Source organism: Phascolarctos cinereus, unplaced genomic scaffold (genome assembly GCF_003287225.1).
Source record: "Phascolarctos cinereus isolate Bilbo 61053 unplaced genomic scaffold, phaCin_HiC Scaffold_9;HRSCAF=440, whole genome shotgun sequence".
Classification (NCBI taxonomy): domain Eukaryota; kingdom Metazoa; phylum Chordata; class Mammalia; order Diprotodontia; family Phascolarctidae; genus Phascolarctos; species Phascolarctos cinereus.
Genome location: NW_027556402.1, coordinates 230,314,357 through 230,323,885, shown reverse-complemented (window position 1 = coordinate 230,323,885; position 9,529 = coordinate 230,314,357).

Here is a 9,529-nt window from a genome sequence, read left to right as displayed (position 1 = left end):
CTAGGATATAGAGAGACAAAAAAAAAAGGAAAAACAGTTCCTCTCTTCTCTCAAAGCACCTTTGTGCTTTGTGCTTTATTGTATGCAAATAAATATGCAATGGATATAGAATGTGATTTTGTTTTGTCTACCTGTCTCCCATAGGGTGTGTGAAGAGGGGTCTTGGCTATCAGTGGGTAGGGTGATATTGAAGAAGTGCGAAAGGTGCAGTGAGATAAGAGATGACCCAGAGACTTGGAGAAGGTCACCAGACTCAGACAAAGTGGGGTCACCACTGGCAATTTATTTCCCCTGCTCCAAGATGAGCTAGTTGGAGGGCATTGCCGACAACAGGACAGTAAACAGAAAAGCACCAGTCTTTAGCATTTCTCACATGGGATCCTGAGTCCAAGCCCCACACCATAAATTGTTGGGTCCAGAGTTCCTAAGTCTTCCAAAGACTGGCCCTATAAGATGTGACTAGAACATCAGTTGAGAACTGTGTTAGAGGCAGCTGGGTTGCAAAGCAGATGGAGTCAGGACCTGGAGTCAGGAAGATCTAAGTTCAAATCCAGCCTTAGACACTTGCTAGTTGTATGACTTCGGGCAAGTCACTTAACCTCTGTCTCAGTTTCCTCAACTGTAAAGTGATGCTAATACATAGCATCTACCTTGCAGGGTTGTTGTGAAAATAAAATAATATTTTTAAAGTGCTTAGCACAGGGCCCAGCACATAGTAGGGGTTTTTTTTTTGGTTGATTAGTCATGTCTAACTCTCTGTGAACTCCATTTGGAGTTTTCTTGGCAAAGATACTGGAGTGGTCTGCCATTTCCTTCTCTAGCTCATTTTACAGATGGGGAAACTAAGGCAAACAGAGTTAAGTGACTTGCCCAGGCTCACACAGCTAGTAAGTATTTGAGGCTGGATTTGAACTCAATTCCTCCTGACTCCATGCCCAGTGGCCACTCTATCCACTGTGCCACCTAGCTGCTATGTAAATGCTTATTTCCTTCCCTCCTCACCTCCCCCTTTGTGTGTGGGAATAACAATAATTATATATAATATAATAATAACAGCATATTATTTATTATTAATACCCATAACTGATATAATAACTGTATAAAATTATACATAATACTTATTAATATAACAATATATTAATGATGCTTATGTCCCAGATCACAGAAGGAGTGGCATTAAGGGCTAAGCATTAATAAGCACCAGGCTTTGTGTTAGGTGATGAGATATAAGCACAAAGAATAAAGGAATCCCTACTTGAAAGGAGTTTAAATTCCAAAGGCAGAATATAATAAGTACACATAAAAATATACACAGAACTGATCCAGCCATTCTGGAGAGCAATTTGGAACTATGCCCAAAGGGCTATAAAACTGTGCATATCCTTTGACCCGGCAATACCACTGCTAGGTCTCTATCCCAAGGACATAAAAAAAGGGGGAAAGGACCCACATGTACAAAAATATTCATAGCAGCTCTTTTTGTGGTGGCAAAGAATTGGAAATTGAGGGGATTCCCATCAATTGGGGAATGGCTGAACAAGTTGTGGTATATGAATGTAATGGAATACTATTGTGCTGTAAGAAATGATGAGCAGGCAGACCTCAGAAAAACCTGGAAAGACCTGAATGAACTGATGCTGAGTGAAGTGAGCAGAACTAGGAGAACATTGTACACAGCAACAGCAACAGCAACATCGTGTGATGACCGACTTTGATAGACTTAGCTCTTCTCAGCAATACAATGATTTAAGACAACTCCAAAAGACTCATGCTGAGAAAGAACTATGGAGTCTGAACGCAGATCAAAGCATACCATTTACTCTCTCTCTTTCTTTTTTTAATTTTTATTTCTTCTTTCTTGTGTTTCTTCCCATTGGTCCTAATTCTTCTTTATAACATGACTAATGTGAAAACAAAAAAATAAAAATGTCCACAGCATAAATATAAAGTGAATAAATATAAACATATACAAAGTAGTTAAACACAAGATGGTTTAAGAAGAAAGGCAGTTGTGGAGATCAGAATAGGCTTCACACAGATGAGAAGGCCTGAGATGCATCTTAAAGGAAGAAAGGGTTTTTTTGGGTCAGTTTGGTAGCTCTGTAGTGGAATAGAGTGATTAACTTGGAGTCAGGAAAACCTGAGTTCAAATTCAGCCTTAGACACTAATTAGCTGTGTGACCCCAGGTAGTAACTTAACCCCTGCCTCAGTTTCCTCATCTGTAAAATGGGGACATAATAATAGCACTACCTCCCAGGTTGTCATTGAGGCCAAATGAGATCATATTTGCAAAGCACTTTGTAAACCTTATAATGCCAGCTGTGATTATGAGAAGGTTGAGGTAAGGAAGGAATGCAGCTCAGAAGTTGGAGTGGGGAGGGACAGCCAGCACAAAGGCTGGAAGATGGAGGCCCTTCCTAGGACTCCTGCATTTGGCACCCCCAAATATTATTTGAAAATAGTCTCCATCTAGGAGAGCCCACTTAGAATACATCCCAGTCTTGGCTGCTCTTGTGAATTCTATGCCAAGAATAAATATTACATGCAATATTCAAGCATGTTTTACCTGTTCTTGTAGGGAAGCCACTCCATTTTGCCAAGAGAACATGACTACGGCTCAGGGAAGCATCAACAGTTCAGAGGAGATGTGCAGTTTTCCAGAGCTGGGGGTTCTAGGATGGATTCTGATGGAGTAGATCCATGATAATTCACACATCGTCAGGCAATGAGCCTCCTCACGGGGTAGGGTAGAGTAGTGGGATGAATAGAGGCTCATCCATCCTCTTAGAGCCACAGCAAGCTTGGCTCCTGCCCAGCACTTCTTTTTTTCTTAACAGTACTTTATTTTTTCTCCAATTACATGTAAAGATATTCAACATTCATTTTCGTTAAACTTTTGAGGTCCAAGTTTTTCTTCCTTTCTTTCTCCCCTCTAACGTGTACAATTATGTTAAATGTATTTCCACATTAGTCAGGTTGTGAAAGAAGCATCAGAACAAAAGGGAAAACCCACAAGAAAGAAAAAACAAAACACAAAAAAAGTGAAAATAGTATGCTTCAATTTTCATTCAGACTCTATAATTCTTTCTCTGGATGTGGATAGCATTTTCTACCTTGAGTTTTTTGGAATTGTCTTGGGATCATCGTACTGATGAGAAGAGTTAAGTCTATGATAGGTAATCATCATACAATGTGGCTGTTGCTGTGTACAATGTTCTCCTGGTTCTGCTCACTTCACTCAGCCTCCGTTCAAGTAAGTCTTTTCAAGGTTTTTCTGAAATCTGCCCCCTCATCATTTCTCACAGCACAATAGTATTCCATTATATTCATATACCACAACTTGTTCAGCCATTCCCCGATTGATGAGCATCTCTTTGATGTTCAATTCTTGGCCACCACAAAAAGAGCTGCTATAAATAATTTTTAGCACGTGGGTCTTTTTCGCTTTTTAATGACCTCTTTGGGATACAGACCTAGTAGTGGAAAGGCTGGATCCAAGGGTGTGCACAGTTTGGTTGCCCTTTGGGCATAGTTCCAAACTGCTCTCCAGAATGGTTGGATCAGTTCACAATTCCACCAACCATGAATTAGTGTTTCAATTTCCTCACATGTTCTCCAATATTTATCATTTTCCTTTTCTATCATATTAGTCAATCTGATAACTATGAAGTAGCACCGTAGAGTTGTTTTAATTTGCATTTCTCTAATCAACAGTGATTTAGAGTGTTTTTTCATATGATTATAGATAGTTTTAATTTCTTCTTCTGAAAACTGCCTGTTCATATCCTTTGGCTATTTATCAATTGGAGAGTGACTTATATTATTATAAATTTGACTCCTGCCCAGTGTGGTGGAGCAGCCTGACAGAGGTTATTGACTTGCCCAGCATCCCATGGCTAAGGAAGTGTTGAGGCAGTACTTGGGTCTCCCAGACTCCAGGCTTGTGGCTTCTCTGGCACCTAGCTTCCTGCTAAAAAGGTGGCATGCTACAGTGGACAGAGAGTGGACCTTGGAGCCAAAGAGATCTGGGTTCATATTCCTGCCTTTCACATATACTAGCTGTGTGACCATGGGCAAGCCACTTAACCTTTTGGTGTCCCAGGTAACTCACTTATTTTTAGTTATAGACGCATTGCTGACCTGAATTGATTGAAGTGATTTCCACACTAGGAGTTCCCTTCACCAATAAATCACAGCACTGGAGCAAATAACTGGATGAGTGAATGGATAAACTTAAGTTGTAACAGAAGGTTTTTGAGAAGAGAAACAACATACTAAAGCTGTTGTCTCTTCGCTCTTTTTGTATCCCCACTGCTGACCACAGTGCCTGGCACATAATAGGTGTTTTGAAAAATTGATTGGGGGAAGCTAGGTGGCACAGTGAATAGAGCACTGGCCCTGAAGTCAGGAGGACCTGAGTTCAAATCCAGCCTCAGACCAAACACTTGACACTTACTAGCTGTGTGACCCTGGGCAAGTTACTTAACCCCAATTTCCTAAAAATAAAAAAAATAAAAAAATAAAAATTGATTGATTATTTAAGAAGCTTTCACTGTGCAAGATAGAGAAGAGTGGAAAACAATAAGAGGCGAGGAGACCAGTTAGTAGGCAGTGGAAATCATCCAGGCATGAGGTGATAATGGTTTGAATCAGACATTGTCAGGGATGGAAAAGAAGAGATGGCTGTGAGAGATATTGTGAAGGGAGAGTTGGCAATATGTCTCATCTGATTAGATGTAGAGTATAAGGGAGAGAAAAGTCTGAGAAGATTCCTAATTTTCCAGCCTGAGGGACTAGAGAATGGGGAACATTGTAGGTTCCATGCATAGAAATAAGGAAGTCAGAAAAGAAGCTGAACTTGGGACTGGGGAAAGATAGTGAGTGGAGTTTCAGGATGCCATAAAGATATGGATTGGGAATTCAAGAAAATAAAAGCCAATATATTCTGAGAAAGTGGTATTGTATGTTAGGTAGACTACTAAACCTGGAATTAAGAAGACTTGGCTTCAAACCCTCCCTCCGATGCCTGTGCTTCCTAGCTGTGTGACTGGGGCCAAGTCACTTAGACTTTCTGAGCCTCAAGCACAACTCCTTAATAAATCACAAGCGGATTGCAATCTGTGTTAGTGGGAGAAGTTCTCACAATGGGAATCCCCCATGCTGACCAAATAGAGAGATCAAGCATTTATTAAGCACTTGTTGTATGCCAAGTATTGTGCTAAGTGCTGGGGATACAGATATAAGCCAGCAAGCCAGTCCTTCCTCTTAAGGAGCTTAATTTCTAGTGGGAGAAGAAAACATACAAGGGGGAGATGGAATGCAGAGCTGAGAGGAGGGGTGGGCAGGAGATACCGAAGTGGAGATATCCAGGAAGTGCCGTGGAGGCCTGGTTTCCCTCCAAGGTGAGCAAGAGCTCACCTATCAGAGCTGGTAAAATCACAGAACTTTTGAATATTTGCAAATGTTTGAAAACAAGTAACAGGATATACGATTACCCCCTGAGTTTCTAATTGCAAAACTGACAAATATTTGAATAGCATCTGGCATCTAGCACTGTGCCAGGCTGACACATAGTAGGTACTAAATAAATACTTGGTGATTGATTAATAAGGTGTTATTTTTCTCCAGATGTAATAAATTTAATAATAAATTTAGATTAAATAAATTTTAAAAATAAATTTGATAATGTCAAAATAATTTAAAATAAATTATTTTAAAATAAATTTAAATAAAAACAAATCTAATAATTTTAAAATTAATTTAAAATAAATTTAAACAAAAGTCTAAATTGGCACAGTTTGATTTACTAAGTACAAATTACATTTAAATCTATCTGCTAATATATTTGGTTTTTCCATCTATAATCACATTTTGATAGTGACATAAAAATAATTAATATAGTTAATGTATCTGATATAATGTATTTTCTTTACATATCCAAGGGAAAAGCTATGATGAAACACAGCACAAAAATCTACTTTTATAAGTGCTTCTGATCTAACTAGTATTGTTACCCTCTATAGAAACTTGATCGTTGACAGAAAGCAGAGCGACAATACTGCTTAATTATAATATAGCCGAGCATATATTATCCTATTGCAGTACAATAATTTAGGAATTTGGTTTCAGTACAATGCTGCATAGGAATTTAGAGTTGACTAGTAGAAACTCGTCAGCTTACACTGATGAACCTGTAATTGCCTGTTATTTAGCAACATAAAACTCATAGGAAGTCATTACATCTTAACTAGAATATGACAAATTCTAACTTACTTCAGGCCTGTTCAAACAGGATACTAAGACTGTAGTTATAGTAATCCTATAGTTTGAGAAATATGTGCATATATGCCTTTTGGCCTATGCCAAATGATAATAAAATTAATCCATTCAACAAACATTTACTGAACAACTACTGTTATTTTAGAAGGATATTTGACAAAAGCTCTCATGTTATCTGGATATCTCAGTGGACAGGATGGAGAAACCTAGGCTTGGGTAATACAGTTAGTCATAATGATTAAGTATCCAAAGAGTGCTGATTTAAGACTCCATAGTCTGCTGATAGACTAAACATTCCCAATTCCTTTAGTAACCCTTGTTTTGTCTATTCCTCAGGCTTCTCATCATCCTGGTCATCCTCTATTGGACAAGCATCACTTTTCTACGTCTAATAAAATTTGGTGCACCTGATTTACCACAGTATTTTAGATAGAACAAAGGCTGCTCCTTAGTCATACAGTAATCTTTTAAATGTTTTAAAAATAAATTTACATTTTTTCAAATGGAAATCTACCATTTCCCTTTTGGGCCTCTCCTTACCTCCCACACCACCCTCCTTTCCCCACAGTGAGTAATAAAAACAAAATCCTTTGTTATGAATGTATGGTCAAGTACAAACAAATTGTTCATTGGTCATGTCCAAAAAACCCCCCAAAACCAAAAAACAAACCAGTCTCAATCTGTACTATGTGTCTGTTACCTCTCTATCAGAAGGTGGGTAGCTTGTTTCACTATAAATCTGCTAGAATTTAGTTGATTATTGGGTTGATCAGAGGTCCTAAAGCTTTCAAAGATGATTGCCATAAAATCTGAGTATTTTTGTAAATATTTTTATCCATTTCATTTACTTTATTATTTTTGGCATATAATTGGACAAACTATTTGCTAACAATTTCCTTTGTTTCATCTTCAACTTTTGCAAATTATACTTTTTTATTTTTAACATTATTAATTTTATTTTAAAAATCTTTAACAAATAATATTAGCTCTTGTTTCATCTATTTTATGCATTAAATCAAACAAACTCCTAGTTTTATTTGTTAATTCAATGGATTTTTTTTGCAATTATGTTAAGATCTTCTTTGATTTTCCTTATTTGCATTTTATGCTTATTTGGCCTTTTTATCTTTTGTTTTTCTCTCTTTTAAAGAAGTTGCACATCCAATTAATTTGTTCTGTTCTTTTCCTCTTTGATTGATAAATGTGGGGTTTGGGGCATAATTTTCTCCTAAAGAGTGCTGTGGCTCCCAAAAGTTTTGGTGTATTTTCTCATTGTTATCATTTTCTTTGAAGAAATTATCATTTCTATTATTTTTCCCCTTTGACTTACCAGTTGCTCAGAATTGTTATTTGATTTGTATTAATTTTTTTTTCAAAATCTTTTTGTTAAATATAATTTTTTTGTGGTCAGAAATGGATTTGTTTAATATTTTAAATTTATTTTTGCATTTTTGTGAGGTTTTTATTCCTTATTACATGGTCAATTTTTGTAATATTCCATGTCCAGTCAAAATATGTATAATTCTTTCCTATTTCCATTCAGTAATCATCAGGAAGCTGTCATGTATAGTTTTTCTAATTTTCTAGTCAAGTATTTAACTTCTTTCACATTTTTTTGTTTGATTTGTGTAAGTCTGTGTATGTGTGTGTGTGTGTGTGTGTGTGTACACGTCAAGACCTCCAAACAAGGATACAATTGTATTTTTGCTGCTTATCCCTGTAATTTAGATGCTATGCCATTTAGTGCATACACACATATCACACAATACATATGTACATACATATATTCATATTATTTCATTGTCAATGAGATGCCTTTAAGCATAATATAATTTCCCTGTTTGTCTCTTTTAACCACATCTATTTCTGCTTTTGCCTTGTTTGAGATCATAATTGCTAACTTTTTTTTGAGTTTACATGAAACATAATATATTTTGCCCCAACTTTTAATTTTAATTCTGTATAAATTATTGTGTTTCAAGAGTAGTTCTTAGAAACAAAATATTATTGGATTTTGCTTTCTAATCCATTTTGCACTCTTCTATTTTATAGGTGAATTCATTCCATTCACATTCATGTTTCTCATTGTTAATTGTGTATTTCCCTCCGTCTTATATCCTTTCTTCTTTTTGCCCTCTGTCCTGTTTTCAAAGATGATGGTAGTGAACAGGAAGGAATATGATCAGTCCCAGTGATTTGTAATTCAAGTGATTTGCTTCTACTCTACTCCCTCTCTTCTCTTTTCCTCACCCAGGTTCTGATCACTGGCTCTTACACTGGCTTTCTTTCCTTTTAATTCCCCCTTTAAAATCTATCTTCTAAAATTGAGGTTTGTTTTGTTTGTGATAGATTCCTCCCTGATCCTACCCTCCTTCTTAAACTTTTCTCTTCCCTTTCCCTGTCCCTGCCTATTTCCCCACTGTGACTGATACATTACTACATCAAACTTTTTGTGTGTTTGTATGTGTATGTGTGAGTGCATGCTGTATTGTCTTTTGTCTGGTTTGGATGAGTGAGGTTCATGTGATGCCCATTCTTCCCATTCCTTCATATTTGTATACTTTTATTCTTATGCACCCCAATCATGAGATATAGTAAATTCCATCCCTTTCCTTTCTATTTCTTAACCAGAGTGTTTCCCTTTCCCTCCCTTTTTCTTTCCTTTCTTAGAACCATCAGAACAGAGCAAGAGCATCTTCAGTTCCTTTACTTGTTTTATGTTCTTTGCTTTGTGATACTTGAAGATATTAGGATTTTGAAGGCTCATTGGTTTCTTCTCTCCTTATTATAATGTAAATACTTCATCATTGTTTAGTTTCTTTCAATTGTTTGACTCTTTTTCTCTTTCTACCTTTCTCTTGTTTCAATTCAAGGTTTCTACTCAGCTTTGATCTTTTTACACCAAGAATGCTTACAAGCCCTTTACTCCACTAAATATCTGTTTGTCCATTCCTCTTAACATCAGGATTATACTAAATTTTTCAAGGTGGTATATACTTGGTTGTAAGTCTTAAATAATTTGTCTCTTAGAATATGGTATTCCAAGATCATCTTTTCTTTATAATGTTGCTGCCAAGTTGTATGTGATCCTAACTATGTGTTCTTTGGTGTTTGAATTATATCTTTCTGGCTGTTTGCTTGAAGCATTTTTTCTTTGACCTGAAAGCCCTCAATCTTGGCAATGACTTTTCTGAGAGCTTTCATTTTTTTTCTCCCCAAGAGTGACTAATAGATTCTTTCTATGTCTAC